Raw genomic sequence first — 12,532 nt, forward strand, 5'->3', positions numbered from 1 at the left:
CCAGTTTCCCCAGTGGGTTGAGCGGAGCGGCAGGGTCGGGGGTGTTGCGGGCTGCGCGGCGGGGGTACTCTGAACTAAGGGGGAGTGGGAGTGAGTTGAGCGGCGTGACGGGGGGGGGATTTGCGGGCTGCTGTCACTGTTCTTTTGCCGGGGAGGGGGGGTTGCGGGCTGCTGTCACTGTTCTTTTGCTGGGGGGGGGGAGGGGGTTGTGGGTTGCTGTGACTGTTCTTCTGCCGGGGAGTGGGTTGAGCGGCACCACGGGGCGGGGGGGTTGCGGGCTGCACGGCAGGGAGTGGTATGTGCGGTGATCACAGATCCGGTGTTCACCTATACAGGGTGCCTCCAGTTGTTTCCCCACTACAACTCCCAGCATGCCCTGACACCACATAGATGTCAGGGCAAGCTGGGAGTTGCAGTGGGGAAACAGCTGGAGGCACCCTGTATAGGTGAACTAAGGGCGGAAGTGTCGGCCCCAGCAGGCATCAGTGACGTGGTGCCTGCTGGGGAAGTCTGCCTGGTAGTGAGCACACTATCAGGCAGACAAAAAGGCATTTTTAATATGTAAAAAAATAAATAAATGAAAGGCAGGGAGGGGGTTAGTGATAGATGGGTAATAGGCAGGGACAGAAAAAAGAAAAAAAGTGATGGTGGGAGCTACCCTTTAAGACTTTCAGATTTTTTAATGGCCCATCTTTGGACCTGTTCTATTTTATCAATATCTTTATGCAGATGAAGTCTCCAGAGCTGTACAGAGTATTTCAGATGTATTCTCACTAGAGCTCTATACAGTGGGATCACAATCTCCCCCCTGCTTTGCATAATGGCTGCACTGATGTCTCATTTTTGAGGCAGTCAGAGGTCACTACCCCTAAATCCTTCTCTTCTGAAGTCTCAACTAAAACAAAACTTCCAATAATTGGATATCACTATGAGGTCCTTACTGATTTTATGGACACACAATCTTTCTATGCAATATAGCAAAAACAAACTTGCAGTACAATTTAAGGAGATAAACACTACTTCTGTAAAGCTTTAGGGTTCTCAAGCATTTACTCTAGTATGTTAAACTTCTATAAAACCAGCCTAGAAGTCATATTTACATACAAATAATGGTCTGAGAGTCAATCTGTGAATATTCTGCCTCAATCTATACCTATAGCAAGTATAATGGAGTTAATGACGTCTACCTAATGAATGGTAAACACTAAAACAATATGGATATATAGGGCAATGTTTACCCTTCCCTCTTCATAAAGAGGCACTGGGGCACTTCATCTCACAACCATAGCTACATCCTGAAGGAAAGTGATTGCACAGGTATAGAAAATCCTCTTATCCAAGTCCCAAAGTCAATGATAACATCCTGCCTGCAGATAATGAACAAGTGCAGATCCAGGGAGTGGACATGAAACAATGGGAAAAAACCATCAAGAAGACACTTGAAAAACAAATGAGCCTTTAAAGCCTTTTGCGATTACATGGCTAAAAAACTTGTGAAGAACGAACAATGCAACAATCGTCTTAATAAGGGAAATTAAGCAAATCCATCAGAAAAGCACACAGACGCTAATAAAGTAAAGCCATATGTTTTGGCCCGAGGGGCTTCTAAGGGTTTGTTTGGATATTTCACCACATTTTATGATCTCCCTACCCTTTAATAACCGACACCTCGGTGCTAATGTAGCGTGGGTTACATAAGAGTACCTGTACTTGGAACAGCAAGTGTAGCATCACATGGAGTGTAATTGTAGCATGCTGGAGCTAGAAACCCTTCTGGGCACCCTCACCTTGTCCTTCGTATACCATGTAAGACACGCTCTGCAGTAAATTACAGAACATCATTGATCATACATACACGTGGCCTAGTGTAGATTACAGTCTTCTAGCTAATATGGACAATTTCAAGTTTTTTAATTTTTTTTTACCACTAAGAGCCACGTTCTGTAGAAAAACTGAGGTAAACTAACACACAAAAAGTATCTTCTATTTCCTGATGTCTGCCTATGAGCTAAACCTTTCTAATTTGTGCATGTATATGTATTATACAAATGGCTAACCTTACCTTCACTATCTATCCATATATATATATATATCATACATACACACACACACACACACACACACACATATTACTCAGTTTAGCACCTACTGTATAATAACCAAGATGTGATCTACCAGATGCTTGTCTGCTATGGCTCCTTGCTACATGTACTATGCTGCTTGTTAATAAGAGGTTCTGTAAGGTTTAGGGTACACATGGCTGGGTTATGGGTTCCCAGCAGTGAAACAAGAAAAAGACCTGTCACCCCAATTCCTTATCTTCATGAGAGAAAAAACACACACAAAATAAATTTGGCATGTAAATATATATTATAGCATATTCTTTTTCTTTTAACGTATGCCCTTTATATTTTATTTAACAACTGTAACAAAAGTCTGCAACATCCATATTACTTAGAAACCTCACATTAGAATAGCATTAAGCTACTTAGTCACAGGCACATCATCTAGTGCGATTGCCACAAGGAGTGTTGTGTAGTCTCCGGACAGGTACACGAAAGTGCCCATAGACATAAAACAGACATCATACACATGCCAAAAGGGTATTTGTTTGGCATACATTTAAATGGCCAGCAGTCTCAACTGTGTTGAAAAACTATGTTTTTAATTAAAGGGGTATTCCACGCCAAAACTTTTTTTAGTGTAGTCTTCCTCTGCAGGTGTCTTCCTATTGAGGAACTTATGTCTGCCACCGACTTAAAGGGGTATTCCAGGCAAAACTTTTTTTTTTTAATATATATATATTATATATCTCAACTGGCTCCGGAAAGTTAAACAGATTTGTAAATTACTTCTATTAAAAAATCTTAATCCTTCCAATAGTTATTAGCTTCTGAAGTTGAGCTGTTTTCTGTGTAACTGCTCTATGATGACTCACGTCCCGGGAGCTGTGCAGTTCCTATGGGGACATTCTCCCATCATGCACAGCTCCCGGGACGTGACATCATCATTGAGCAGTTAGACAGAAAGCTTCAGAAGCTAATAACTATTGGAAGGATTAAGATTTTTTAATAGAAGTAATTTACAAATCTGTTTAACTTTCCAGAGCCAGCTGATATATATAAAAAAAGGTTTTGCCTGGAATACCCCTTTAAGTCAGTGGCAGACATAAGTTCCTGAATAGGAAGACACCTTCAGAGGAAGACTACACTACACAGTCTGGCCACATTTGTGATGAAACCATTGCAAGTTGCCTTAACAAGTGGAACAACAACATGCTAATTTTGCCTTAAAGGGGTATCTGGTTATAACAAACAGTAATAACTGGTCACAGCATCTGCCGCTAGTTAAAGAATATCTGTTTAGATAGCATAGGGGGGCAGATCACATACCTTTTTAAGGCATGTTGATTCAAACACCCTATTATTCTGGAATGGGAAGGGGGGGGCAAAATAATAAGTGATCAGCACCCCTAAACTATCTCTATAAACCAGAAAAATGCACTTTTAGAAATGACCACAGGTCCTCTTTAAATTGGCCCATTATCAGAAGCTGTGTCCTAGATACAATGTATCAGGTACAGTTTTTTTATGCTATGGAGGAGAAAAGAGGTTAATAAAATGTACAATTACATGAACACCCCCTGGTTCTAGAGACTGCCAAGTGATACCTCATTTCAGCAGTTACATCTGCCCCTCCCCCTTTACTGACAGTCAAATTGGGGGGGGGGGGGGGGGTTGTCCATGCACAAAGATCCTCAACATCAGCCTCAGTGCAACAAGTAACTGAAGTGGGGCTTCCCAAAGGGGACATTCCCATAAGGCCAGAGCTTCATGGCAACTTATCTCAGATGATGTTTTACAATGCGATCTCATATGACAAAAACATTGCAATGTGCATCACAGAACACAGTATATATTAAATTCAATTTTGGGATGGAGTCTTCCTTACATGGTAAAAATAAAAAATGTAAATCTCATAGCATGCAAGTTTAACACAGAAGACATAATTGCATGCAATTTATCACAAGAAACACTTTCATGCCACTCCAAGTATTACAATAAAAGATAACATAAGAGGCTGCACAGTGATCTGACACATCTACCGCGTAAGTGCAACAATTGCGTGCTCTGAAGTCCTAGCTCCAAGTGTAAAGATGTGTGATAAAGATGGTAAACACAGCATATGCTTTCCAAACATGACCACAACATGTAAAGCAGTGTAATGACAGAACTATGCTGTAAAGCTGTGCGTGTGAAAGACATCTCCTGAGAGCAAACAATTACATCCAATATGAAAATAAAACATGTATGATATAAAAACCTCTCCTGATGAATGCGCTGATACCACCATGTGTCGGCTCTAGATCTGCAGCTAAATATAAACATTGCATTCCTAGCGCAAGACTTTCTCTTTACCTGCGTGATAGGACACTTACTAACTTTCACCTGTTATGGTTGGCATAGGGATTCTAGCATCTAACAATGCAAAAAAAGTTTACCCACAAATCATCATCTACTGAACGTCCACAACCAGTGTCTTTCAAATTAGCAATAATAGTCCAGATCACATGAATAGGATCAATAAAAATGATAAAACTACAAGTAAAACACAAAGTTTTAGTTGGTCACATTTGATCATTTATTACCAGAGAGAACACGATCATCAGATTGATCTCTCTATAGTCACTTTGTCTATAAATACTGTAAACAAAAAACGATATATAGTATAAAAGAAACTTGTCTTTCAGTATCCGTACCATGTAGAGATCCATTATGTGTGAATTATATTACAAGAGTCTTTACTTGAACAAAAGACTAACTATCACCAGCAACCGGATAAGAGATACACTCACCTCACTGATGAGTTAGTACATATTTATGCATTCATTCCCTTATTTCACCCTAAGACATGTCAGACACCTCAGCAGCCCCCAGTTATGTAGCTCCAGACGACCGAGATGGAGAAGTCACCTTAGCACAGATGCTGGCACTACAACAGGTTGCTCGACAGCTTCCCTGGGAAAACCAATTAGTAATGCTTGTGCTAGTGCTGGGATGAGATCAGCCTCCCCAGCTCTCCTCCTTCCCCCACCACCCAGGACACTCTCCACTATCCCCTCCCTTTATTTTACAATGCAAACCTTATTTGATGTCACTTGCCAGCTCTCTCATTGAATGATCCTAGGTGGCGGTTAGTATCTAGCGTCCCTCCCCCTCCAAAGCCACTCAGTCTCCAAGGCTGGGAGTTATAAGAGGAGTTTATAGCTCCTACTTGGACTCAATAGGGAATAAAGACTTGCAACCATGGCTCCAGGACTCCAAAGCTCCAGCATGCAAAGGGTATCAATCACTGACCACAGAATGTGTGAACTCCAGAGACAATACCACAACACACACAGTGACATGCTGGACACAATCTATGCATCTGAGGTTTGCACGCTATATAAGTTTACTTACATATGTAATGAGAATACGGAGTGAACAAGAGCATAGATGGAATAACCACTTGGTCATTTCCAAAGCGCAATATCTGTAATGTGAACAGGGCTGTTCACTCACTTTGTTGCAGATTCTGAATAGTTGTTTCTGCAGCATGTGCACAGGGTTTAGTACTTTTATATGTTTAGACCACACCGTAGATATCAGAGCGGCACCGCAACCTGTATATTATAGCAGTATAAACCTATGGACCCTGGATAGGCACTGCGGGTACTCGAGGCAAACGACCAGCGGTGGTGCTAGGACATTAATAGACAGCATCCATAAGTAGCAATAATAGCAGAACAACAAAGATATCCTGCACTCCCCGCAACAGTATAGGTCAACCGGTTCATCTTCGGGCCCTACGACAGACGGGCAAACAAGGCTGGCGTGGGGCACTCAGAGGCGACTGCTGGTGGTTTCGCGCAGCATGGTGCGCTTCTTCCAGCCTGGCGTGGGGCGCTCAGAGACAACTGCTGGTGGTTTCGCGCAGCATGGTGCACTTCTTCCGGCCTGGTGTGGGGCACTCAGAGGTGACTGTCGACTGTTTTGCGCAGCGTGGTGCGCTTCTTCAGGCCTTGTTACGAGGCCGGAAGAAGCACACCACGCTATGCGAAACCACCAGCAGTTGCCTCTAAGCGCCCGACACCAGGCCGGAAGAGGCGCACCATGCTGCGCAAAACCACCAGCAGTTGCCTCTGAGCGCCTCACGCCAGGCTGGAAGAAGCGCACCACGCTGCGCGAAACCACCAGCAGTTGCCTCTGAGCGCCCCTCGCCAGACCGGAAGAAGCACACCATGCTGCGCGAAACCACCGGCAGTCGCCTCTGAGCGCCCCACGCCGACCTTGTTTGCCCGTCTGTTGGAGGCCCGAAGATGAGCCGGTTGACCAATACTGTTGCGGTGAGTGCAGGATATCTTTGTTGTTCTACTTTTATGTTTGTTTACAAACTCTCTTCAGATAACTGAAACAGATGCAGCTATTGATGTAAAAATCTCCTGACTTAGTATCAACATCCAGTAAAGCTGTGAATGGACTTGTCCAATATCCCAATACAGGGCAAGTGCAGTAAATCTCACCGAAAAGGATTTCCTCCTCCTGATCAGTGAAGAGCAGAGGTCTCACTATAGCATCACATGTACCAAGGCTGACATTATATACATATAAACCCAGCTCTACACCTGGTAAGGGAGGGAGAAGGAGGAAAATGTTCCATTAATAAGCCATTATCCCATACATTACACGACAGCTCTGCTACATAGAAGCCAGAACAGGTTGCCTGTATGTCCTTACATCCAGAACTCAGCAGCACTCCGCACATTAATACTACATGAAAGCCAGAACAGGTTGCCTGTATGTCCTTACATCCAGAACTCAGCAGCACTCCGCACATTAATACTACATGAAAGCCAGAACAGGTTGCCTGTATGTCCTTACATCCAGAAGTCAGCAGCACTCTGCACATTAATACTACATGAAAGCCAGAACAGGTTGCCTGTATGTCCTTACATCCAGAACTCAGCAGCACTCCGCACATTAATACTACATGAAAGCCAGAACAGGTTGCCTGTATGTCCTTACATCCAGAACTCAGCAGCACTCCGCACATTAATACTACATGAAAGCCAGAACAGGTTGCCTGTATGTCCTTACATCCAGAACTCAGCAGCACTCCGCACATTAATACTACATGAAAGCCAGAACAGGTTGCCTGTATGTCCTTACATCCAGAACTCAGCAGCACTCTGCACATTAATACTACATGAAAGCAGAACAGGTTGCCTGTATGTCCTTACATCCAGAACTCAGCAGCACTCCGCACATTAATACTACATGAAAGCAGAACAGGTTGCCTGTATGTCCTTACATCCAGAACTCAGCAGCACTCCGCACATTAATACTACATGAAAGCCAGAAGTAGTACTAGGGAATTGCATTGTGCAGACAGGAGGAACACAGCACATGTGAATACCTCATTTAAAGATTTAGAGGGTCTCATCACCAATAATAAGGGGGTCGGGGGGTGCAGTCCCCTCTCTGGAGCACTTTCTAGGCCACTTTTTGGTCAGTCCCAGTGGGCAGCAGACTCCGAATTCTGTGCATAATGTATTTTTCATCAGGTATAATGGGAGTTTAGTAGCAGGTTGGACATTATTGCAGCAGCACTATCAAGCTCATTGAGTAACTTTACCTGCAGTCCTATGTAAACCCGAATACGAATAGTAGCAATTGGCGAACTCTGCACTGCTATATCCTGTATACAAGTGTCAGCGGATGAGATCACCTCGGAGGTCAGTGTGTAACTCTGAGTGCAGACTCACTATTACTAAGGACATGGTAGAGTATTACCTGTCAGTGCCCGGTAGCATTGGCTCCCTATCAGGGTATATAGTCCAGCAGGTGCGCTGTACCCGCCGAGCACACGCCTCCGTCTCCAGGTAGCCTCCGCTGTACCCGCCGAGCTCACGCCTCCTTCTCCAGGTAGCCTCCGCTGTACCCGCCGAGCACACGCCTCCGTCTCCAGGTAGCCTCCGCTGTACCCGCCGAGCACACGCCTCCTTCTCCAGGTAGCCTCCGCTGTACTCTGCCGAGCTCCGTGCTGCCTGATACTTTGCAGCCCACGCATGCGTAGCAGGCAACTCCTGGCAGGGCCGCGGCAGGTACGGAGGATGCAAGTTGGCCACGCCCCCTCTCCAGAGACTGGCAGCGATGACATCAGCGTTCTCCAGTCACCCAGTCACGGGACTGCTTTATTACCTTTATCACACAGAACTGGAGGGGGGGACTGATGAATCATATCACTAATTACTAATTATATCCACAAAGCCGCTACCTGTGTCTGATGTGCTGATGGTACAGTCCAGCGGTGCGCTCAGCAATTACATGGACTACTATGAGGGCACCTTATCCTCCTGAGGTATTATCCTCCTTACACTGAAAGTAGTATACAGATGTCGCTTCTACTACCTCAAACAGAATTGTGCCCACTTACCGACAAAGCTGTAATACAGTGGCCCCTCAACATACGATGGTAATCAGTTCCAAACGGACCATCGTTTGTTGAAACCATCGCATGTTGAGGGATCCGTGCAATGTAAAGTATAGGACAGTGGTCTACAACCTGCGGACCTCCAGATGTTGCAAAACTACAACACCCAGCATGCCCGGACAGCCAACGGCTGTCCGGGCATGCTGGGTGTTGTAGTTTTGCAACATTTGGAGGTCCGCAGGTTGAAGACCACTGTTAGAGGAAGTTGTACTCACCTGTCCCCGCCGCTCCGGACCGTCACCGCTCGTCACCGCTGCCCGGGATGTCGCCGTCCATCACTTTCGCCGCGTCCCTGAGGTGTCCCCGACACTCCGGCAAGGCCTCTGCTTCCCCGGCATCCGCGCTCTCCGTCGCCGCCATCACATCGCTACGCACGCCGCTCCTATTGGATGACGGGACAGCAACATGATGCAGCTCTGTGCAGCTGTATAGTATTAGGTCTAGTGTTGAGCGGCATAGGCCATATTCGAATTCGCGAATATATGGACGATTATTCATCGAATATTCGCATATTCGTTATATTCTCGCTTTATTTTCGCATATGCGAATTTTCGCGCGCCAGTCTCACACAGTAGTATTAGAGCCTTCTTTACACCACACAAGCTGGAAGCAGAGAGGGGTGATCACTGTGATGTGTACTGTGAAGAAAAAAAATAAATAAATAAAAAAAATAATGAAAATTCGTAATTACGAATATATAGCGCTATATTCGCGAAATTCGCGAATTCGCGAATATGCGATATTCGCGAATAATATTCGAATTGCGAATATTCGCGAGCAACACTAATTAGGTCCCAACTTTGCCGCTATAGATTAACAGGCCCAAACATTACCCCCATAAGGTATTATGCCAGAAACATTGCCCCCATAGCATATTATGCCCCTTACATTTCCCCTATAAAATATTATGCCCCTTATATTGCGCCCACAGTATATTATGCCCCTCACATTGCCCCCACAGTATATTATGCCCCTCACATTGCCCCCACAGTATATTATGCCCCTCACATTGCCCCCACAGTATATTATACCCCTCACATTGCCCCCACAGTATATTATGCCCCTCACATTGCCCCCACAGTATATTATGCCCCTTATATTGCCCCCACAGTATATTATGCCCCTCACATTGCCCCCACAGTATATTATGCCCCTCACATTGCCCCCATAGTATATTATGTCCCTCACATTGTCTCCCCCATTGTATACTGTGCCCCTCATATTGCTCCATAGTATATTATGCCCCTTATATTGCCCCCATTGTATAATCTGCCCCTCATATTGCCACCATAGTATTTTATGCCCACGCATTGCCTTCCATTGTATATTATGCCCTTCTTTTTGCCCCCATTGTACTTTATGCTCCACATATTGCTGCCATTGTATATTATCCCCCTCATATTGCTGCCATTGTATATTATCCCCCTTATTTTACCTCTGTTGTATATTAGGCGGCTCTTATTGCCCTCCATTGTATAATATCCCCCTCATACTGCTCCCCTTTGTATATTATGCCCCTGATACTGCCCTCCATCCTCCGGGCTGGAGTGACAGGATGGAGCCGCTGGCTCTTCAGCTGCCACGGTGGCGCACATCGAACACTGCGAGCGTCTTGAAGAACATGCGGTGCTCCTCTCACTCAGGTGTTCCTCTCTCCACAGCTCTTTTACCAGCCCGGGCAGGGGAGAGGGGGGAACAGGAACTGAGTATGAGGAGCGCTGTGTGACCTGCGCTTTTTTTTACCAGCGGGGAAGGGGGGGGGCGAGGGGGTGATGGGGGGATCTGAATGAGGAACATCCAGGGTGGGGAATTTCTTTTGGGAGACGGAGCTGCACCCCCATCAAGAGTGCGCTATAGGCAGCTGCCTGTGGTGCCTATGCCTTGTGCTGGCTCTGTACTTACCAGAGAAGGGACATGAGGGAGATTTAGGTACAAACGTTTATTCCATATGCTGCACCCATATGACCCCCTTAAAGAGTACCTGTCACCAAACAAAACTTTTAATATATTGTTCCTTATGTAATTTATAAGACACTTTGCTATTTACTTGCTGTTAAAATTCTCAACTATAATATGTTTTTAATGTGAATGAAACAACAGCCACTAGGTGGCTCTGTTCTGTTCCCTGCGCAAGTCAAACAATTAGTTTGGTCTCCTCCCGGCCAAGCAGGAGACCAAACTCAGGAAGTGCGTGCAGGGCATGGAGAGGCACAGCTCTCCCAGGCCTCAGTGACATCCTGCCTGCTGTGGAACACCCACTTTCTCCTGCCGGGAGCTCACACAATGTGAGCAAGGGGAAAGGTATGAAACACAGCTTTTTTAAAGCTCGGAAAAAAATTAAGGGCAGGAGGGGTGTTAGGAGTAATTAGGGAATATAATCTGAGTTAGTTTAGAAAATAAGGTTTGATGACAGGTACTCTTTAATACAATTGCTGCATAGAGCTATTTAGATAGGGTTGACCTGCCTTGTGAAAACGTCTAAATCTGGCCACGTGCGACATTTTTGCAACATTGCAAAAAAAAAAGTCACACGTGATAAATTTGTGACCACTGCACAAAGTAAGATCACTTCATGGTCAGGAAATGTAAATGGCCTAAATGAAATGTCACAGAAAAAGTTTCATGGGGCCAGCCTGCAACTTTTCCTGCTTCAAATTAAGACAAAAAAGCTGTCTAAACAGATTGATAAACTTCCCTCTATGTTCCAGTTTTTGTTTCATCGTTCTGTTATATATATATTTGTTTGAGATGTTTTGAACTACGCTTAAAAAGGACTTGAGTGACTGAAATATTCCTTGGTCACTTTATAGGCCAACAAACACTTTTGGATCATTCTTGGTTAGGCTGGGTTCACACCACGTTTTGTTAAATACGGTTCCCTTATACGGCTGGGAGGAGGGGGGGCGGGGCTTAATCGTGGCGCCCGCACTCAGCCGCATTCGGCAACTGTATTTAATGCATGTCTATGAGCCGACCGTAGGCAAAAACGCGGTCGACCACGCTCCCTCCTCCCAGCCGTATACGGGAACCGTATTTAACAAAACGTGGTGTGAACCCAGCCTTAGTCAGCCAGCACTAATAGGACATTACCCTAATGGTATTTTCACATCTGGATATGTTCTGAGAATTTCTTCCATTAAAAATGTCTTCTATACATCTGAAAGTGGCTTCCAAAACTCCAAGCATATGCTGCAAAAACGACCCTATTTAGATGTGTGGAACTAATATTAAAGGGTTACTCCACTGCCCCAGAGTTCAGAACATTTAGTTCGTGTCACGGATCGGCAGGCTGGAGGTGGATCCTCTGTGTCAGAGAGGGTTTGGCGAGGACCGTGTCGGTGGACCGGTTCTAAGTAGCTACTGGTTTTCACCAGAGCCCGCCGCAAAGCGGGATGGTCTTGCAGCGGCGGTAGCAACCAGGTCGTATCCACCGGCAACGGCTCAACCTCTCTGACTGCTGAGATAGGCATGGTACAAGGGATAAGGCAAGAGCAAGGTCGGACGTAGCAGAAGGTCAGGGCAGGCAGCAAGGATCGTAGTCAGGGGCAACGGCAGGAGGTCTGGAACACGGGCTAGGAACACACAAGGGAACGCTTTCACTAGGCACAAGGGCAACAAGATCCGGCAAGGGAGTGCAGGGGAAGTGAGGTATAAGTAGGGAATGCACAGGTGGAAACTAATCAAGCTAATTGGGAAGATTGGGCCAGGCACCATCATTGGTGCACTGGCCCTTTAAATCTAGAGAGCTGGCGCGCGCGCGCCCTAGAGAGCGGAGCCGCGCGCGCCAGAGCATGACAGCCGGGGACCGGGACAGGTAAGTGACCTGGGATGCGATTCGCGAGCGGGCGCGTCCCGTTGTGCGAATCGCATCCCCAACGGCCATGACAGTGCAGCGCTCCCGGTCAGCGGGACCGACCGGGGCGCTGCAGGGAGAGAGACGCCGTGAGCGCTCCGGGAAGGAGCGGGGACCCGGAGCGCTCGGCGTCACAGTACCCCCCCC

At 46.0% G+C, this 12,532-nt stretch overlaps 1 protein-coding gene across 5 annotated transcripts in view; it reads right to left on the reverse strand.

The window, feature by feature from the left end:
- FHDC1 (FH2 domain containing 1) overlaps positions 1 to 8,129 on the reverse strand; it is a 52,623-nt gene extending 44,494 nt beyond the window's left edge. The window contains exons 1-2 of one of the 5 annotated variants that reach the window (XM_056562593.1): positions 7,833 to 8,016; positions 1,788 to 1,818 (exon numbers count right to left, since the gene is read on the reverse strand). The gene's annotated coding sequence lies outside the window, so the exon portion shown is untranslated. Of the gene's footprint in view, positions 1 to 1,704; positions 1,819 to 4,855; positions 4,970 to 7,674; positions 7,798 to 7,832 lie in introns of those variants that run through there. The other 4 variants (XM_056562587.1, XM_056562620.1, XM_056562603.1 and 1 more) reach the window with 4 other exon arrangements.
- Between the last annotated feature and the right edge of the window lie 4,403 nt (positions 8,130 to 12,532).

This window comes from Hyla sarda, chromosome 1, assembly GCF_029499605.1.
Source record: "Hyla sarda isolate aHylSar1 chromosome 1, aHylSar1.hap1, whole genome shotgun sequence".
In the NCBI taxonomy this organism is placed as follows: Eukaryota; Metazoa; Chordata; class Amphibia; order Anura; family Hylidae; genus Hyla; species Hyla sarda.